The sequence below is a fragment of the Solanum lycopersicum genome, chromosome 9 (genome assembly GCF_036512215.1).
Source record: "Solanum lycopersicum chromosome 9, SLM_r2.1".
NCBI lineage: Eukaryota > Viridiplantae > Streptophyta > Magnoliopsida > Solanales > Solanaceae > Solanum > Solanum lycopersicum.
The window spans coordinates 55618148-55630602 of NC_090808.1; positions in this window are offsets into that span (position 1 = coordinate 55618148).

Consider the following 12455-nt stretch of genomic DNA (forward strand, 5'->3'; position numbering starts at 1 on the left):
AAACTCTAATCTTTTCTAACTGAGTTCATGAAATCACTATAGGTCTGGAAACATCATTTTAATATTTATTTAATATGCGAAGCTCCAATCTAAGTCATGGAACTTCCAGAGTATTACAAATAAAGTGGAGCTCTCATGAAGAAAAGAAATCTTGACAGGTCTAAAAACTCAAATAACATGTGTTTCAAGTGTGGTAAACCATACCACTTCATTATATACTGCCCTATACACAAGGGTGAGCACAAAAAATGTATCAACTTCAAAGGACATAAGAACAAAAGCAGGAACCAGGTTCGTGACAAGTCAAGTAAAAGAGAAATTGTTGATCATGTTGCAATAGAGGCTCTAGCTATCTTGGGTAATTCTTTAAGTGACTCAAAAGGTAAGAAAATCCTAAAGATACATACATATTGAAACTCAAGATGATGATGATGGGTTTGATGTTATGTTTTCTTTCATGTCAAAGTCAGATGATGAACATGTTAATGAAACGATAACTTTAAGCAAAATGTGAATGTATTCTCCATTCGAAAATTGAGAAATCTAGTTGTTGTACTCCTTGATTCAATCAATGAGCTAACCACTGAGAAGGATCTATTGAACAATAGCTTAAAAAATTGTGATGGCTACCCAAATATATGATATTGGAAAACAAATGGCTGTTCTACAAGCTGAATATCTAGATTTGAAGGAAAAGACAAAAAGGGTGACTACTACAATTTCTAAAGAGAAGAACGAGGCCAGCAACTTACAGCCGGATCTTGAAAATAAGCTGCACACTGCTGAAATGAAGATGAACTTGGCTGTAGAAAGAAATTTTGTGTAGGAGAGGGACCTGGTCAGTGTAAAAAAGGAACTGAGCAAATCCCTAAAATGGACCACTTCCTATGAAATCCTTATAAATGTAATCAACCATCGTAAAAATAGTAGAAGAGAGTTGGGTTGTGAGAAGATAGATTCCCCATACAATCCTCACCCCAAAAACAATGTTGTTGGTGACAATCAACTATGTTTGCACTGCGAGAAAGATACTCAACTGAAGAAGGAGTGTCCAACTTGGAAGAAAAGTCTAAAAAGTTATTCAAATTATTTGAAACAAAGGAACATTAAACAGAAGGGACCTTGTCCTAAGTTAAAGAAAATTGGTCTGCCACACTAGACAAAATATTTTCTTATCACTTCGTTATCTACTTATTGGGAATTTCGTGTCAAATGGGTTCACAAGACCAACAAGTAATTTTGCAAGGAAAGTCGGAGGAGGTAGCATCAGTTGGTGTTGGTGTATGAATGATGAATTGGGATAGTACATGACTGAGAAAACTAAAAACTTCCTCGCTCTCAAAAGAAACTTAAAGGTGGAGGTGTCTCCTTGGGAAATAGCAAAAAAGAAAAAATTTTGTAGGCAAGAAAATCTGTGGAACACTTTTTTGAAGTTATTTACTATGCCAATGAGTTGAAGTACAATCTTCTAAGCGTTTCAACGATTTTGTAATAAAAAAATTGAGGTAAAATTCTATTAGATAAATGGGTGGTCACAACTTGATCTCTCAAATGATGATGCTAACAAGAAGGAGATGGGGAGAACATGTACTAATGATCTAAACACTACTCGTTGTAATATTCTAACTTTCTTTGATTCACAAGGCGAGAGTACGATTCTATGAGACATGAGACTTGTCCAATTGAGCTCTTCTCTCTAAAAAGACTTGTGTCAAAGGACCTGGTCCATTGTCTGCTCAAAATAAGATTGAAAGTGACAAAGTTAGTGATGCTTATGTTAAAGAAGAAGCATATCAGGCCTTCCTTCAGGTGGAACAATCAAATGTTTAATCTTCGAAAGAACTTTCTGCTGAAGTTGTGAATATTACATGTTTGTGACCAAAAGGGTGATATTGAGAAGTTTGAACTCAATGATGATAAAAGAATGAATGTGAGATATTCTTACTGTAACAAGGCTTATCAAGTTCATAAACAAAAATAGTTCATTGAAAAGGTGTTCATGTGTTCTTTTGATGAGTCGGGAAGAATAAGGAAGATGCAAAACAAAGAATTTCTGAGATGAAAGATCTTATTAATATTTAAAAAATGGTCTAAACAATGAGCTTGTTAAAGAACATCATCTTCATCAATCCAACAAGCAACATACATGATATAGTTCAAATTGATAATGTGAACTGTAAAGGTGAGAATGCAGAAGTTGATCAAGTTCAGTTTGAAAGAAGCAAAATATACCACTCGATTCTCAACAAGCTAACAGGTTGTCAAAGTTCTTCTTCAATGATGGCTCCGATAGAGGTAAAATCAACAAAATCCTCTTTTTGAAATCATAAGGAAAGAACTTGTTGATTATTCAAGTATACCTCGATGATATTATCTTTGATGCAACTTCTAAGAAGGTTGGGTGAAGATTCTGTTGGACTCATGAGTAGTGAGTTGTGATGTGAGCATGATGGACGAATTAAATTTCTTCTCGGAGCTATACATAAAAAAACATCTAAAACTTTGCAAAATAGAAGATCAAGTGGCTGAGATCTTCACCAAACTTCTATGAAATGACCAGTTTTTCCAAGAATAGGGACCTAGTTCCAGCTCAGAGAAGCTATTGAAGAAGTTTCATATTATGGAAGCCAAGTCAACCGATACTGCTATAAGGATCAACTCGATGATGGAAGCTGATAGATATGTTCCAGATATAAGTGATGCAAGTGTTAGGATTAATGCCAGATATCATGGTTGTCCAACCGAATCACATTTCAAAGCTGCTTAGAGAATCCTAAGACATTTGAAGAAGAGAGGGACCTAGTTCTATTCTGTCCACCAGGAGACGTTTTTACTTGGAGGAATATGGTGATGCTGAGTTTGCTGGGTATTAAGTTAATAGAAAGAGCAAGAATGACTCATTTTTTGGGCTTATATCTCCTTTATGGGAATAAATGATAAGATTTTGTTGTTCTTTCAACAATTGGGCAAGCTATGTGGCAGATGCAGGTTGGTGTGATCAAGTTTGGTAGATCAAATCGCTAATGTCTTTGATGAGGGATCTGGTAAAGATAAGTAAATTGAAGTTGGAGATGCTGAAATTGAATTGAATGGATTATGCCTGAAGCAATCTCTCATGACTATGCAAAGAGAGCAGGTATCCTTGTTTTCAGTTATTTATGTTTTAGCAAGTTCAATTTTATACCTTCTATAGGTATACTGTCACGACCCGGATTCTCGAATTCGAATCGCGAGCGGCGTCGTAAACCTCTCAGAGGTCGGAGACAAGTCTCTTCTTAACTTTCATCACCTTCATATAGTTAAATTGGCGGAAAATTTAAAATATTTAAAACGTAGTGAACTATACATGTACTTCATATGATTACTATATAGATTTATATTCTAATAAGATCAAATTAAAACCACCAACTACAATTGAGGAATCAATTCAAATCAAAAGATCAATGTATAATGTAATAGTTTGCCAAAGCGGCCTTAATACAAAGCTTCGAAATAAACGCCTAAAAAGACACGCTAGCGAAAACATCCACTAGCTATGTATAAACTACTAATCAAGATAAATAAGTGTATCATCCTCGAACATCCAGAGGACCTACCAAAGTCTTGAGATCGACAATCCAAACGACTTCGATGAATCTTCAACCTTCTCTCTGACCTACACCTAAATGATGACAATAGTATAAGGTTAGTACACACTTGTACTAAGTATGAATGTACGATTAAGGAAAGCTCTTCCTAAAAACAACATTCCATGTTTCCAAAATGTCGTCACTGGACGTTCCTAATTCGTTATTCGTGAATTATGGTATGAATATGAAGTATTTTAATACATTCAAAGCACACAACTCATTTTTTGTATGAATAAAACACCTTAAAATCATCAACATAATTTTAGACCAACTCGAGCGAAAATTTTGGATTTTGATGCCCCCAACCTGAGAGCCCCTATCCCCAAACTTATTTTTTTCCAGTCTTTTTCTTCTTATTGTTTTCTAGTTCAAAAATCTCCTTTTAGCCTATGTTTTATTGGCAAGTGCAATGATTCATTATAGTCCTATACCTATAATGAGTTAATTAAGTAATTCAAGAGATTAAGAAAATGATTTAACTACGAATTGGGCAGGAAATCTTATTAAGTCAATCTTTATTAGTTAAGCCTATTAGGCATCTCTTTACATAATTTGAAAAATCATTACAACCCAATCTTGTTTGGCTATGATCTTTTGCCAATTATATAAAGTCATTATAAGCCAATATTATTTGGCTTGATCATATTCATAACATGAGGACTCTTTATTATCTATGCCCTTTAGTTATTGGAACTTCATTTTTATCAACATTGGCATTCATAGCTCTTAATTTCTTAGATCTCGTTGAACTTACATATCTTCTTTCTTGTTATTTCATTAGAGAAGTCTATAGCATTAAGATCATGTGAAGATACATGAAATCCAGTGTCTTCTACACACCGAAAAAAGTGATTCACCAATCAAAGTGAATCCTAGATCAAGCGAGTTAACATGAAATACAGTGTATGCCCCACACAGAAAAGAGGTGATTGACCGGCTAAAGTGAGTCTATGTCAAGTGTTTACCCCACAGAGAAAAGTGGTGGCTCATAGTTAAAGTTAACCAAGAACATTCTTTTGAGCATTAACTGATATAGATCATGTGAGATAAACATTAAATTTGGTGTCTTCCCCACACCGAAAATCGGTGATATCACTGGCCAAGGTGAGACCGAAATATCCCTAGCTATCTTAGGTGGAATCCATAGGCTAGTTCCCATGTTGGATAGACATAGTTCGATGACAATAAAATATCCGGAGACTCTTATCCACTGTGGTGGAGCCTCATCTCATGAGACTTACATGTGCAAGCACAAGCTCATAGCTAGTCTGTCTGTGCTTTGGTCACTTTCTTTTATTTTCTTATCTTTTAGAGTTGACTCAATCATTATGAAAGCTTGTTTCTAGATTGAGGTTACTTACTCTATTGATGACTTGTCATACCTTTTTTTATATTGATGAAATATTAATTTATCCTTACATAACATCTTTGGTGTTAATGAGACTTGTCTCACACATTCTAACACCCTTCTTGATGAGTATCTTAACATAGTATGTTAGGTGTAAGTGAGACTTGTCTCACTTCCTTTAACACCTCATTAAGGCACTTTCTTAACTTAGAGACTTTTTAATTATGCTAATACTCACATTACTTGCTTACGTTCATTTGGTAGCTTGATATCATCATTTATGGACATTAAGAACTTCATTCAATGAAATACTTATGTTCATAGTTCATTTGGTTAGGGCATGTTGGGACTTGTCCCAATGATTGGCATACCCTTGGATATGGATTCATTGAATTGTCTTAGATGTACTTAAGTTGTTATTCCAATATTCTAGTTATATGTGATTGACATAAAATTAGTATTGGCCTAGAAAATTTGGTGATTACTTCATAACCAATTTATTGGCACAAGCTAAACATTCATTCAAATGTAATTTCATGAAATCATTACTAGCCAATTTTCTATCATAACTTAGGCATAACATTATCAGCCATTTCAGATAGCCTCATATCAATACTTTAATGAACATATCATCTTCAATAAGTCACATTTAACAGTAACTACACACTATGACCGTAAGAAATCAATGCTTAGCACTTTCAGACACAAGTTAACATAACATCATTCTTTATTTCACGTAAGGAATACTTAAAATTATACGAGTATACTTATAGGCTCATTTGACATTTACAGATCAAGAAACATACATATTAAGATCAGCCAGCACCACATACCAACAACATGATGGAGACTACATCTATACTCATTGGAATTGGAAACAAGGATACTAGGGGAAAAGGACGTTCAACAGGTTCATTGGAAAACAGCCCTAGTTTCGAGATTTCATAGATTCAAGACGTTGGAAAATACTCTTGGAGAAAGACTGCAGGAGAGAAAACCCATACCTTATGTAGAATTTAATCTACGAAGAACAACTTGTATGAAACCTTAAAGAAAACCTTGAAATTGCTTAAGAGAATCAATGGAACTTTCTGTTTTTCTTTCGTTCGCTTGATTACTATTTTGTGTCGTGTATTTCCTAGTGTTTGAACGTGATTGTAAGTCTTAGGAACCGATATTCACTCATTCAACTTAGGTTTAATAAGTTAATTAAATAAGTTAATTACCAAAATGCCCCTCCTAGGTTGACTAAACATAGGAGAACATTGACTTGATCAAAAATCTTGAAATAGGCTATGTCTCGGCCAATATTTGAAATTTTGATTAATTACATTAATTAAGGGACCTAGGGTAAATACTAAAGTACCCCTAAGTCTTTGGGACCATAACTAATCCTTTTGAACCATCCTAGGTTAAGTACAAGGTTGTCTCTTTATCTAGTTACTAGGTTAGTGTCACCCCATTAAGTCTTAGGTTGCGCGTGTACTAGATAATTTATTTTTTTTAGTCCTAGGTTAGTTATTTTGTTAGGTCAGTAGGATAGAGTCTAGAATTAGTTAGATACCTATGCCCCACATGGTGGAACCCTTATGCACGCCTGCCCCTTAAGTACCCCAACCGAATTTGGTTAGGGTGGTCCCCTCCTTGGCCATTTCTCCCCATGTGTCCCTTCACATGGGCTTGCACATGTGTGGCTTATACTTTCCTAACTAACTGTTCTTGATGGTTCATTTGTAATGTCTACTTATTGTCCGAAGGATCTTCACTATGTCCTTTCGGCAGTGCTTAATATACGTGCCATTTTAATGGTTCACGTGTTATGGTGCCTAGGCTTCACACATGGATGCCTAGCACCAATGTTGTATATTAAAAGTTATTGTATTTTAGCTTAGTGTTTTCATTGTAGGTACATCTCTTAAACAAGCTCATTAATACTTGGAAAAATTGGCTAACATCCTCTAAGCCAATATTTTTTAAAATGCCCAATATTTTACTTATTTGAGCATTATATAGAAATTGGCTAATACCCCTTAGCCAATTTTCTATACTATGCTCAATATTTCACAATATTGGGCATTGGAAGTCCTATGTATCCCCAATATGCATTCTTAAAGTCATATTAGTCTCTTCACTAAACATGCAATTTTTGGAATGTAACATAAAAAAAAAGGGCTGAAGGAAAAGGTAGGTCAGGATAGATCTAGGCAATCACATTTAACATACAGAGAGGGACCTGGTCCATTCTCGAAGGTTAGCACTCTTAACATTGCATTTTGAATTATGTATGAGAATTGTTGCAATCGCTAAATGTATGACCGTTGGGCAATTATTTGAATACCAAGATGACAGTTGCTTGCAATTCCCTTATACTCTATATGTCTTTCTATATCCCCAAAAAAACTCAAATTCCATTCTGAAATTCAGAAATACTCGATATCCTCTTTTACCTTCTCTCAAAAATACTTCAAATGCTTAAAACTTTTGTTCCTACTTGAGTATTTTCTCATAAAGAAATTTCAGAGTGTGAAGCTGGACCAGGTCCTACAAGCAAAAACAAAAAGGTGGAAAAAATATTTAAACTAAAAAGAACCGGATGATATTTTGAGAACTCAAAGTTTTCTAAATTGGAGGGACTGTGAACAAAAAAAATAATGGTTCCTCTATTTTTGAACTATTAATATTGGAGGCCTTGATTAAGTTTAATCTTGTGAATTCTTTTTTCATGAGAAACTTAGGCTTTATATGAAAGTTATGACAATTTCTCTTGTTAACATGGATGATAAAATAGTTTGGTTGAAGGCTTTGATTTTGAAGGAATAATAAAAGGGGCCAGGTACAACCAAAAACAATCGGATTAAAGCATGTTGAAATTTAAGAGAAGCTTCTTAAAATCATTCTAAGGGATATGTTCTACTACTTCTATTCTTTCCATCCGTTTCTCCTACGTCATCCGCTCTCTCACTAAATTCCTATGTCACTCCTTATTTTTTTCTTCTATCGAAACTCAGTGGGTATTGCCTTGGTTCTTATTAATAATATTATTTGCAATTTTTGATTGCTGATCTTTTACTAATAATTGATAAGAAAATGCCTTGTTTCTACTGACTTTTCTCACTACTTTATGCATTTTTACTCATGATTAGTGTTGCACAAGTTGCATGATTCTTCTTGAACTGCATTTTTGTAAACTTGGTTTACTGCTTTAACCCTTTTTTATGATGTCAAAAGTGGAAAAAGTTGTTAAGGTGTGAGAATGAAGTTAGTTATTTGAAGTGGACATGGTCATGTCGATAGGGGGATTCAAATCTAGCCACTTGAAGAAGATATGGTCATGTCGATAGGGGGAATAAGTGTTGAACAAGTTTGTCATCATCAAAACTTTTATTGATAATGAGAAATTTTGATGATTTGACAAACTTGGAATCAATCACGTCACCTGAATAGTCTTGTTGATAGGGGGAACTAGTGAAAAGGGGAACATGAATAAGTCTGTTATCATCAAAAAGGGGGAAAATATTATTTTGGAGCTTATGTTAACTTTTGATGATTTAAACAACTTATGGATCTAACAAGGAACCAGATCCTTGATACTGGGACTAACGACAAGGAAACTCAATGTGAGGAACATTTGTGTCTCATAATCAAAGAGGAGAAAAATGTTATATTCTAGGTGTTTTGATTATCCTCACAAATCTATAATCTAACCGTGGACTAGATCTAACAAAGGATCCTTTGGTGTTGGGACAAATGAAATGGGAAGTAAATGAATAAACTCAGCATGCAGAATATTTGTGTTTCTTCATCAAAAAGGGGGAAAATGCTATATTTTAGGTGTTTTAATGATCTTATCAAATACAAGGACCCAAACCCCGGCATAGTGCTCTCGTCGTAATTTATCCTGGTTACAACTGTAATGTTGTCATGTTAGGTGGTAGGTGAAAGTGCAGTGTGCTGCACTAATAAGAATAGTGATCGAGATTGTCTATTTTAATGGCTCACAAATGCAGGGACCTGGTCCCCAACCGACTACTCTCCATTTGATATATAATTGTGGACAATTGTAAAGTTGTCCTGTTAGTGGTAGGTTAGAGCCCATCGTACTAAACCAATCAGAATGGAAGAGGTTGTTTGTCCAACGGTTAATAAATTTTTGTGGCTGATACTCTCAACATGACAAACAACATATTATGTTCATTCATTCAAGAAGAGAAAGAGCCAACAAGTTTTTGACAAGAACTCAAGCATCAATAAACGCAGCAAGAGACCTGGTCTCGTAAAGTGTGTGTACATGAAAAGGACGAAAAGATAGCTGTCAAAAAGTTGACAACTCTAATATGGTTTGTGCACAACTTTTGAGAACAACAAGCTCTCAGCAAATAGCCTTGTCCCAAGTGTTTGTGTTCTTTTCAATTTAGTCTCTTCTGTAACAACACAAACATTAAGTTTTGGCAAACAAAGTTTTGTATTTCAGACAATCCAAAAGCTCAAAATCAAAAGGCCATCTTCAAGATGTATTATCCTGAAGAGCAATAGGGACTTGATAAAGCTGTCTAGTTGTCTTAGGATTATATCTTCTGTGCTTACACTGTAAATTTGTTCCTAATCTATAAAGTATTCAAATATTTGTTTTTGATTCGTAAAAGTCTAAATCATTTAGTGTTAACTGATTTATTGGGCAACATTGTTTTGTTTCTTCTTTAAATTCTAAGTAATCTAAAGTTAGGTGGTTTAGTGGGCGGTGTGGTATCCGCTTAGCAAAGTTTAAGTTTTCTGGAGCGTGGTGTCTTTATGGGCAGTGTTGTATCTGCTCGGGGAAATTCTAAATCATGTAGAGTTTGATGGTTTAGTGGGTGGTGTTGTATCAGCTTTGAAAAAATCTAAGTTATCTAGATGTGATAGCTTTGTGGGCAGCGTTGTATTTGCTTAGACTCTTCAAGTAATAGGTAGATTACTTGGTCCTGAGATTAATAATTTTTTCTCACATTGGTTGTAACTCGGGTCACTTTGCTTAAGGAAGATTAGTGAAACAGTTGATAGTCCTGTGCAAAAGGTCGTTGTTTTACTCCATTGAGTAAGGAGTTTTCCACGTAAAGTGCTTGTGGTGTGAGGAGAACAATGGATGAATTGCTTATCATAATTAATAACAAAATAATTATTTGCAAATAAAACTTCATAACAAGCAACAATTATATTTTAAACGGAAAGCAAATTCCTTCAAATCGAAGGTACATAATTAAAGAACATCTTTTGAAAACAGAATTCTTGAATTACTAAAAGAAAAAGAGATATTTCCTATTGTAACGACTGGTGGTTGTTCCCATTCGCATGAAAAACACAAACTTCATTCTTACTTAGCTGCCACATTTATTGAAACCCCTGCAAAGAAGTGCAGACATGGTCAATTTCTCTCGAATTTACAACCCATAACTGGGTAGAAACAATCACTAAAAAAATTTCAATGACATTTAAACAAGAATTACATTTGTTCTTCATTTTGTCTTGAGAGTCAGGGCATTGCCTCCTGCGGTGACCATGTTGCGTGCAATGGTAGCACTTCCCCTTAGTCTTAGCTACACCACCTGTCACACCTCTGGGTGCCACAACCTTGCATGACTTCTTCTTCTTCTTCTTTAGGGCTTTAACCGGTTTAAACAAAGAAGAGATATGTTCCCCCACCACGTATGCCCCAAAGAGAGGAGTTTGCTGCTAGATAATGGATTATGTCGCTGTCAGTCCTTCAACAATTTTGTAAGAGGAAAATCCATTTTATTCATATTAAAATTCAACCAAAACTATTGAAAACTGCCCCGTAGATTCTGTATGATCATCTCCACATAAGATTCCATATCAATAGCAGCACTAACTCATCATGCTCAACACATGATACTTGACAAGTGACCCTTCAACCATTTTAGTGGTTAAGATAGACTTTATGGAAGTTTGTTTGGAAGTTTGTTTGGCATCCAGATTCTGCTCTCCAAACATCTCTTTGAGAGATCCGAGCATATCGTAAGCTGAGTTATCGACTGATTTTGATGTTGCAAAACATTCAATATTAAGGAAAGAGTGTAGCACCTTGAAATCTCATCAACCTTGGGTCATTTCATAGGCCTAAATCTCCTTATCAGTAGCATCTTCTGATTTGATGGGGCTTTCTTCAACCAACACATACTTGAAACCTTCATATGTTAGAACAGTTTCAAGGTTTCGTTTCCAATCCACATAGTTAGGAACTTCCAGCTTGTTATGGTTCAACATAGAGAACTGAAGTATGACATAGCTAATCCGAGAGATATTTAAAACAGATAATAAGTAACATACATTTTATATTATTTTTTAAAAAATAAACAAAAACAAGACACATATAATCATGCTAATAAACAGTTAGAATTGATATTTAAATTTAAATATTCAAACAAATATATGAACAAGTTCATATATATAGTACCACTTAAACAAGACAAGTTCAACTCAGTTAGAGAGTAATTTATGGAGTTTTAGTCGGCGTATATTTGTTTTGTTCATTAATTCAAAACGCAACTTAGTTGAAAAGTTAAAACAAGTCAACAAATCAAAAGACAAATATAACAGTATCAAAATATACAAGTTTACCCAATGGGAAAGAGGACATGTCAACATAAAACTCATATGTTAACTATTAAAAATAAGTTTTTAGAAGTAGGGATGAATCCTTACAATTCTGGAGTACAAAAAAATATTTTTTTACAAGAAAAAAATGTTGAAGAAAAGAACAACATGATATATATACAAATTTAATCAAATATGTATCACAATCATGGACTCGTATTACATTATCAGTTATATGTAAGAAGTCTCTGGTATCAATTGTTACAATATGCACAACAAAAAGCATTCTTCCAGATCACAAACTTACATAATAGCATAATAATGTAAACTAAATAAATTGTGAAACTCTAACCTTTTGTAGCTTTCACATAACTCGTTAATGGACTGAGACTCCAAAATTGCAGCCCCGACTAACTCTTTCAATCAAGTCTTGTTTGTGAAGGAAATTTTTAGAAAAATGATGATCTTTCCTTGAGAACTACCCCACAAGTTTTACCTATCACTATAAGGAAAAGGTTTGAAAGATGAAATGTTTTTAGTCATAATTAATAGTCATTAAATACCTTTAGGTGTATTTGGACACTGTGAAGTGTATCCAGCAACCATGACCAATAGTCATCAACAACCGTTAAATACCATTAAGTGTATTTTGACACTGTTAAGAGTATATAACAACCATGATCAATAGTTATCAAGAATCACCAAATATCATTAAGTGTATTTAGAAAATCATTAAACACCATCACTGACCTTTAATAACCATGGAACACTATTATTTGTTTCTTTATCTTCTAAAGGAAACAACAGATTTCAATATTTTCTTCTTTCTTATTTTAAGAAAATAAAAGTTATTTCTTTTTAAACTAATAAAAGACAAAAAAAATTTATTC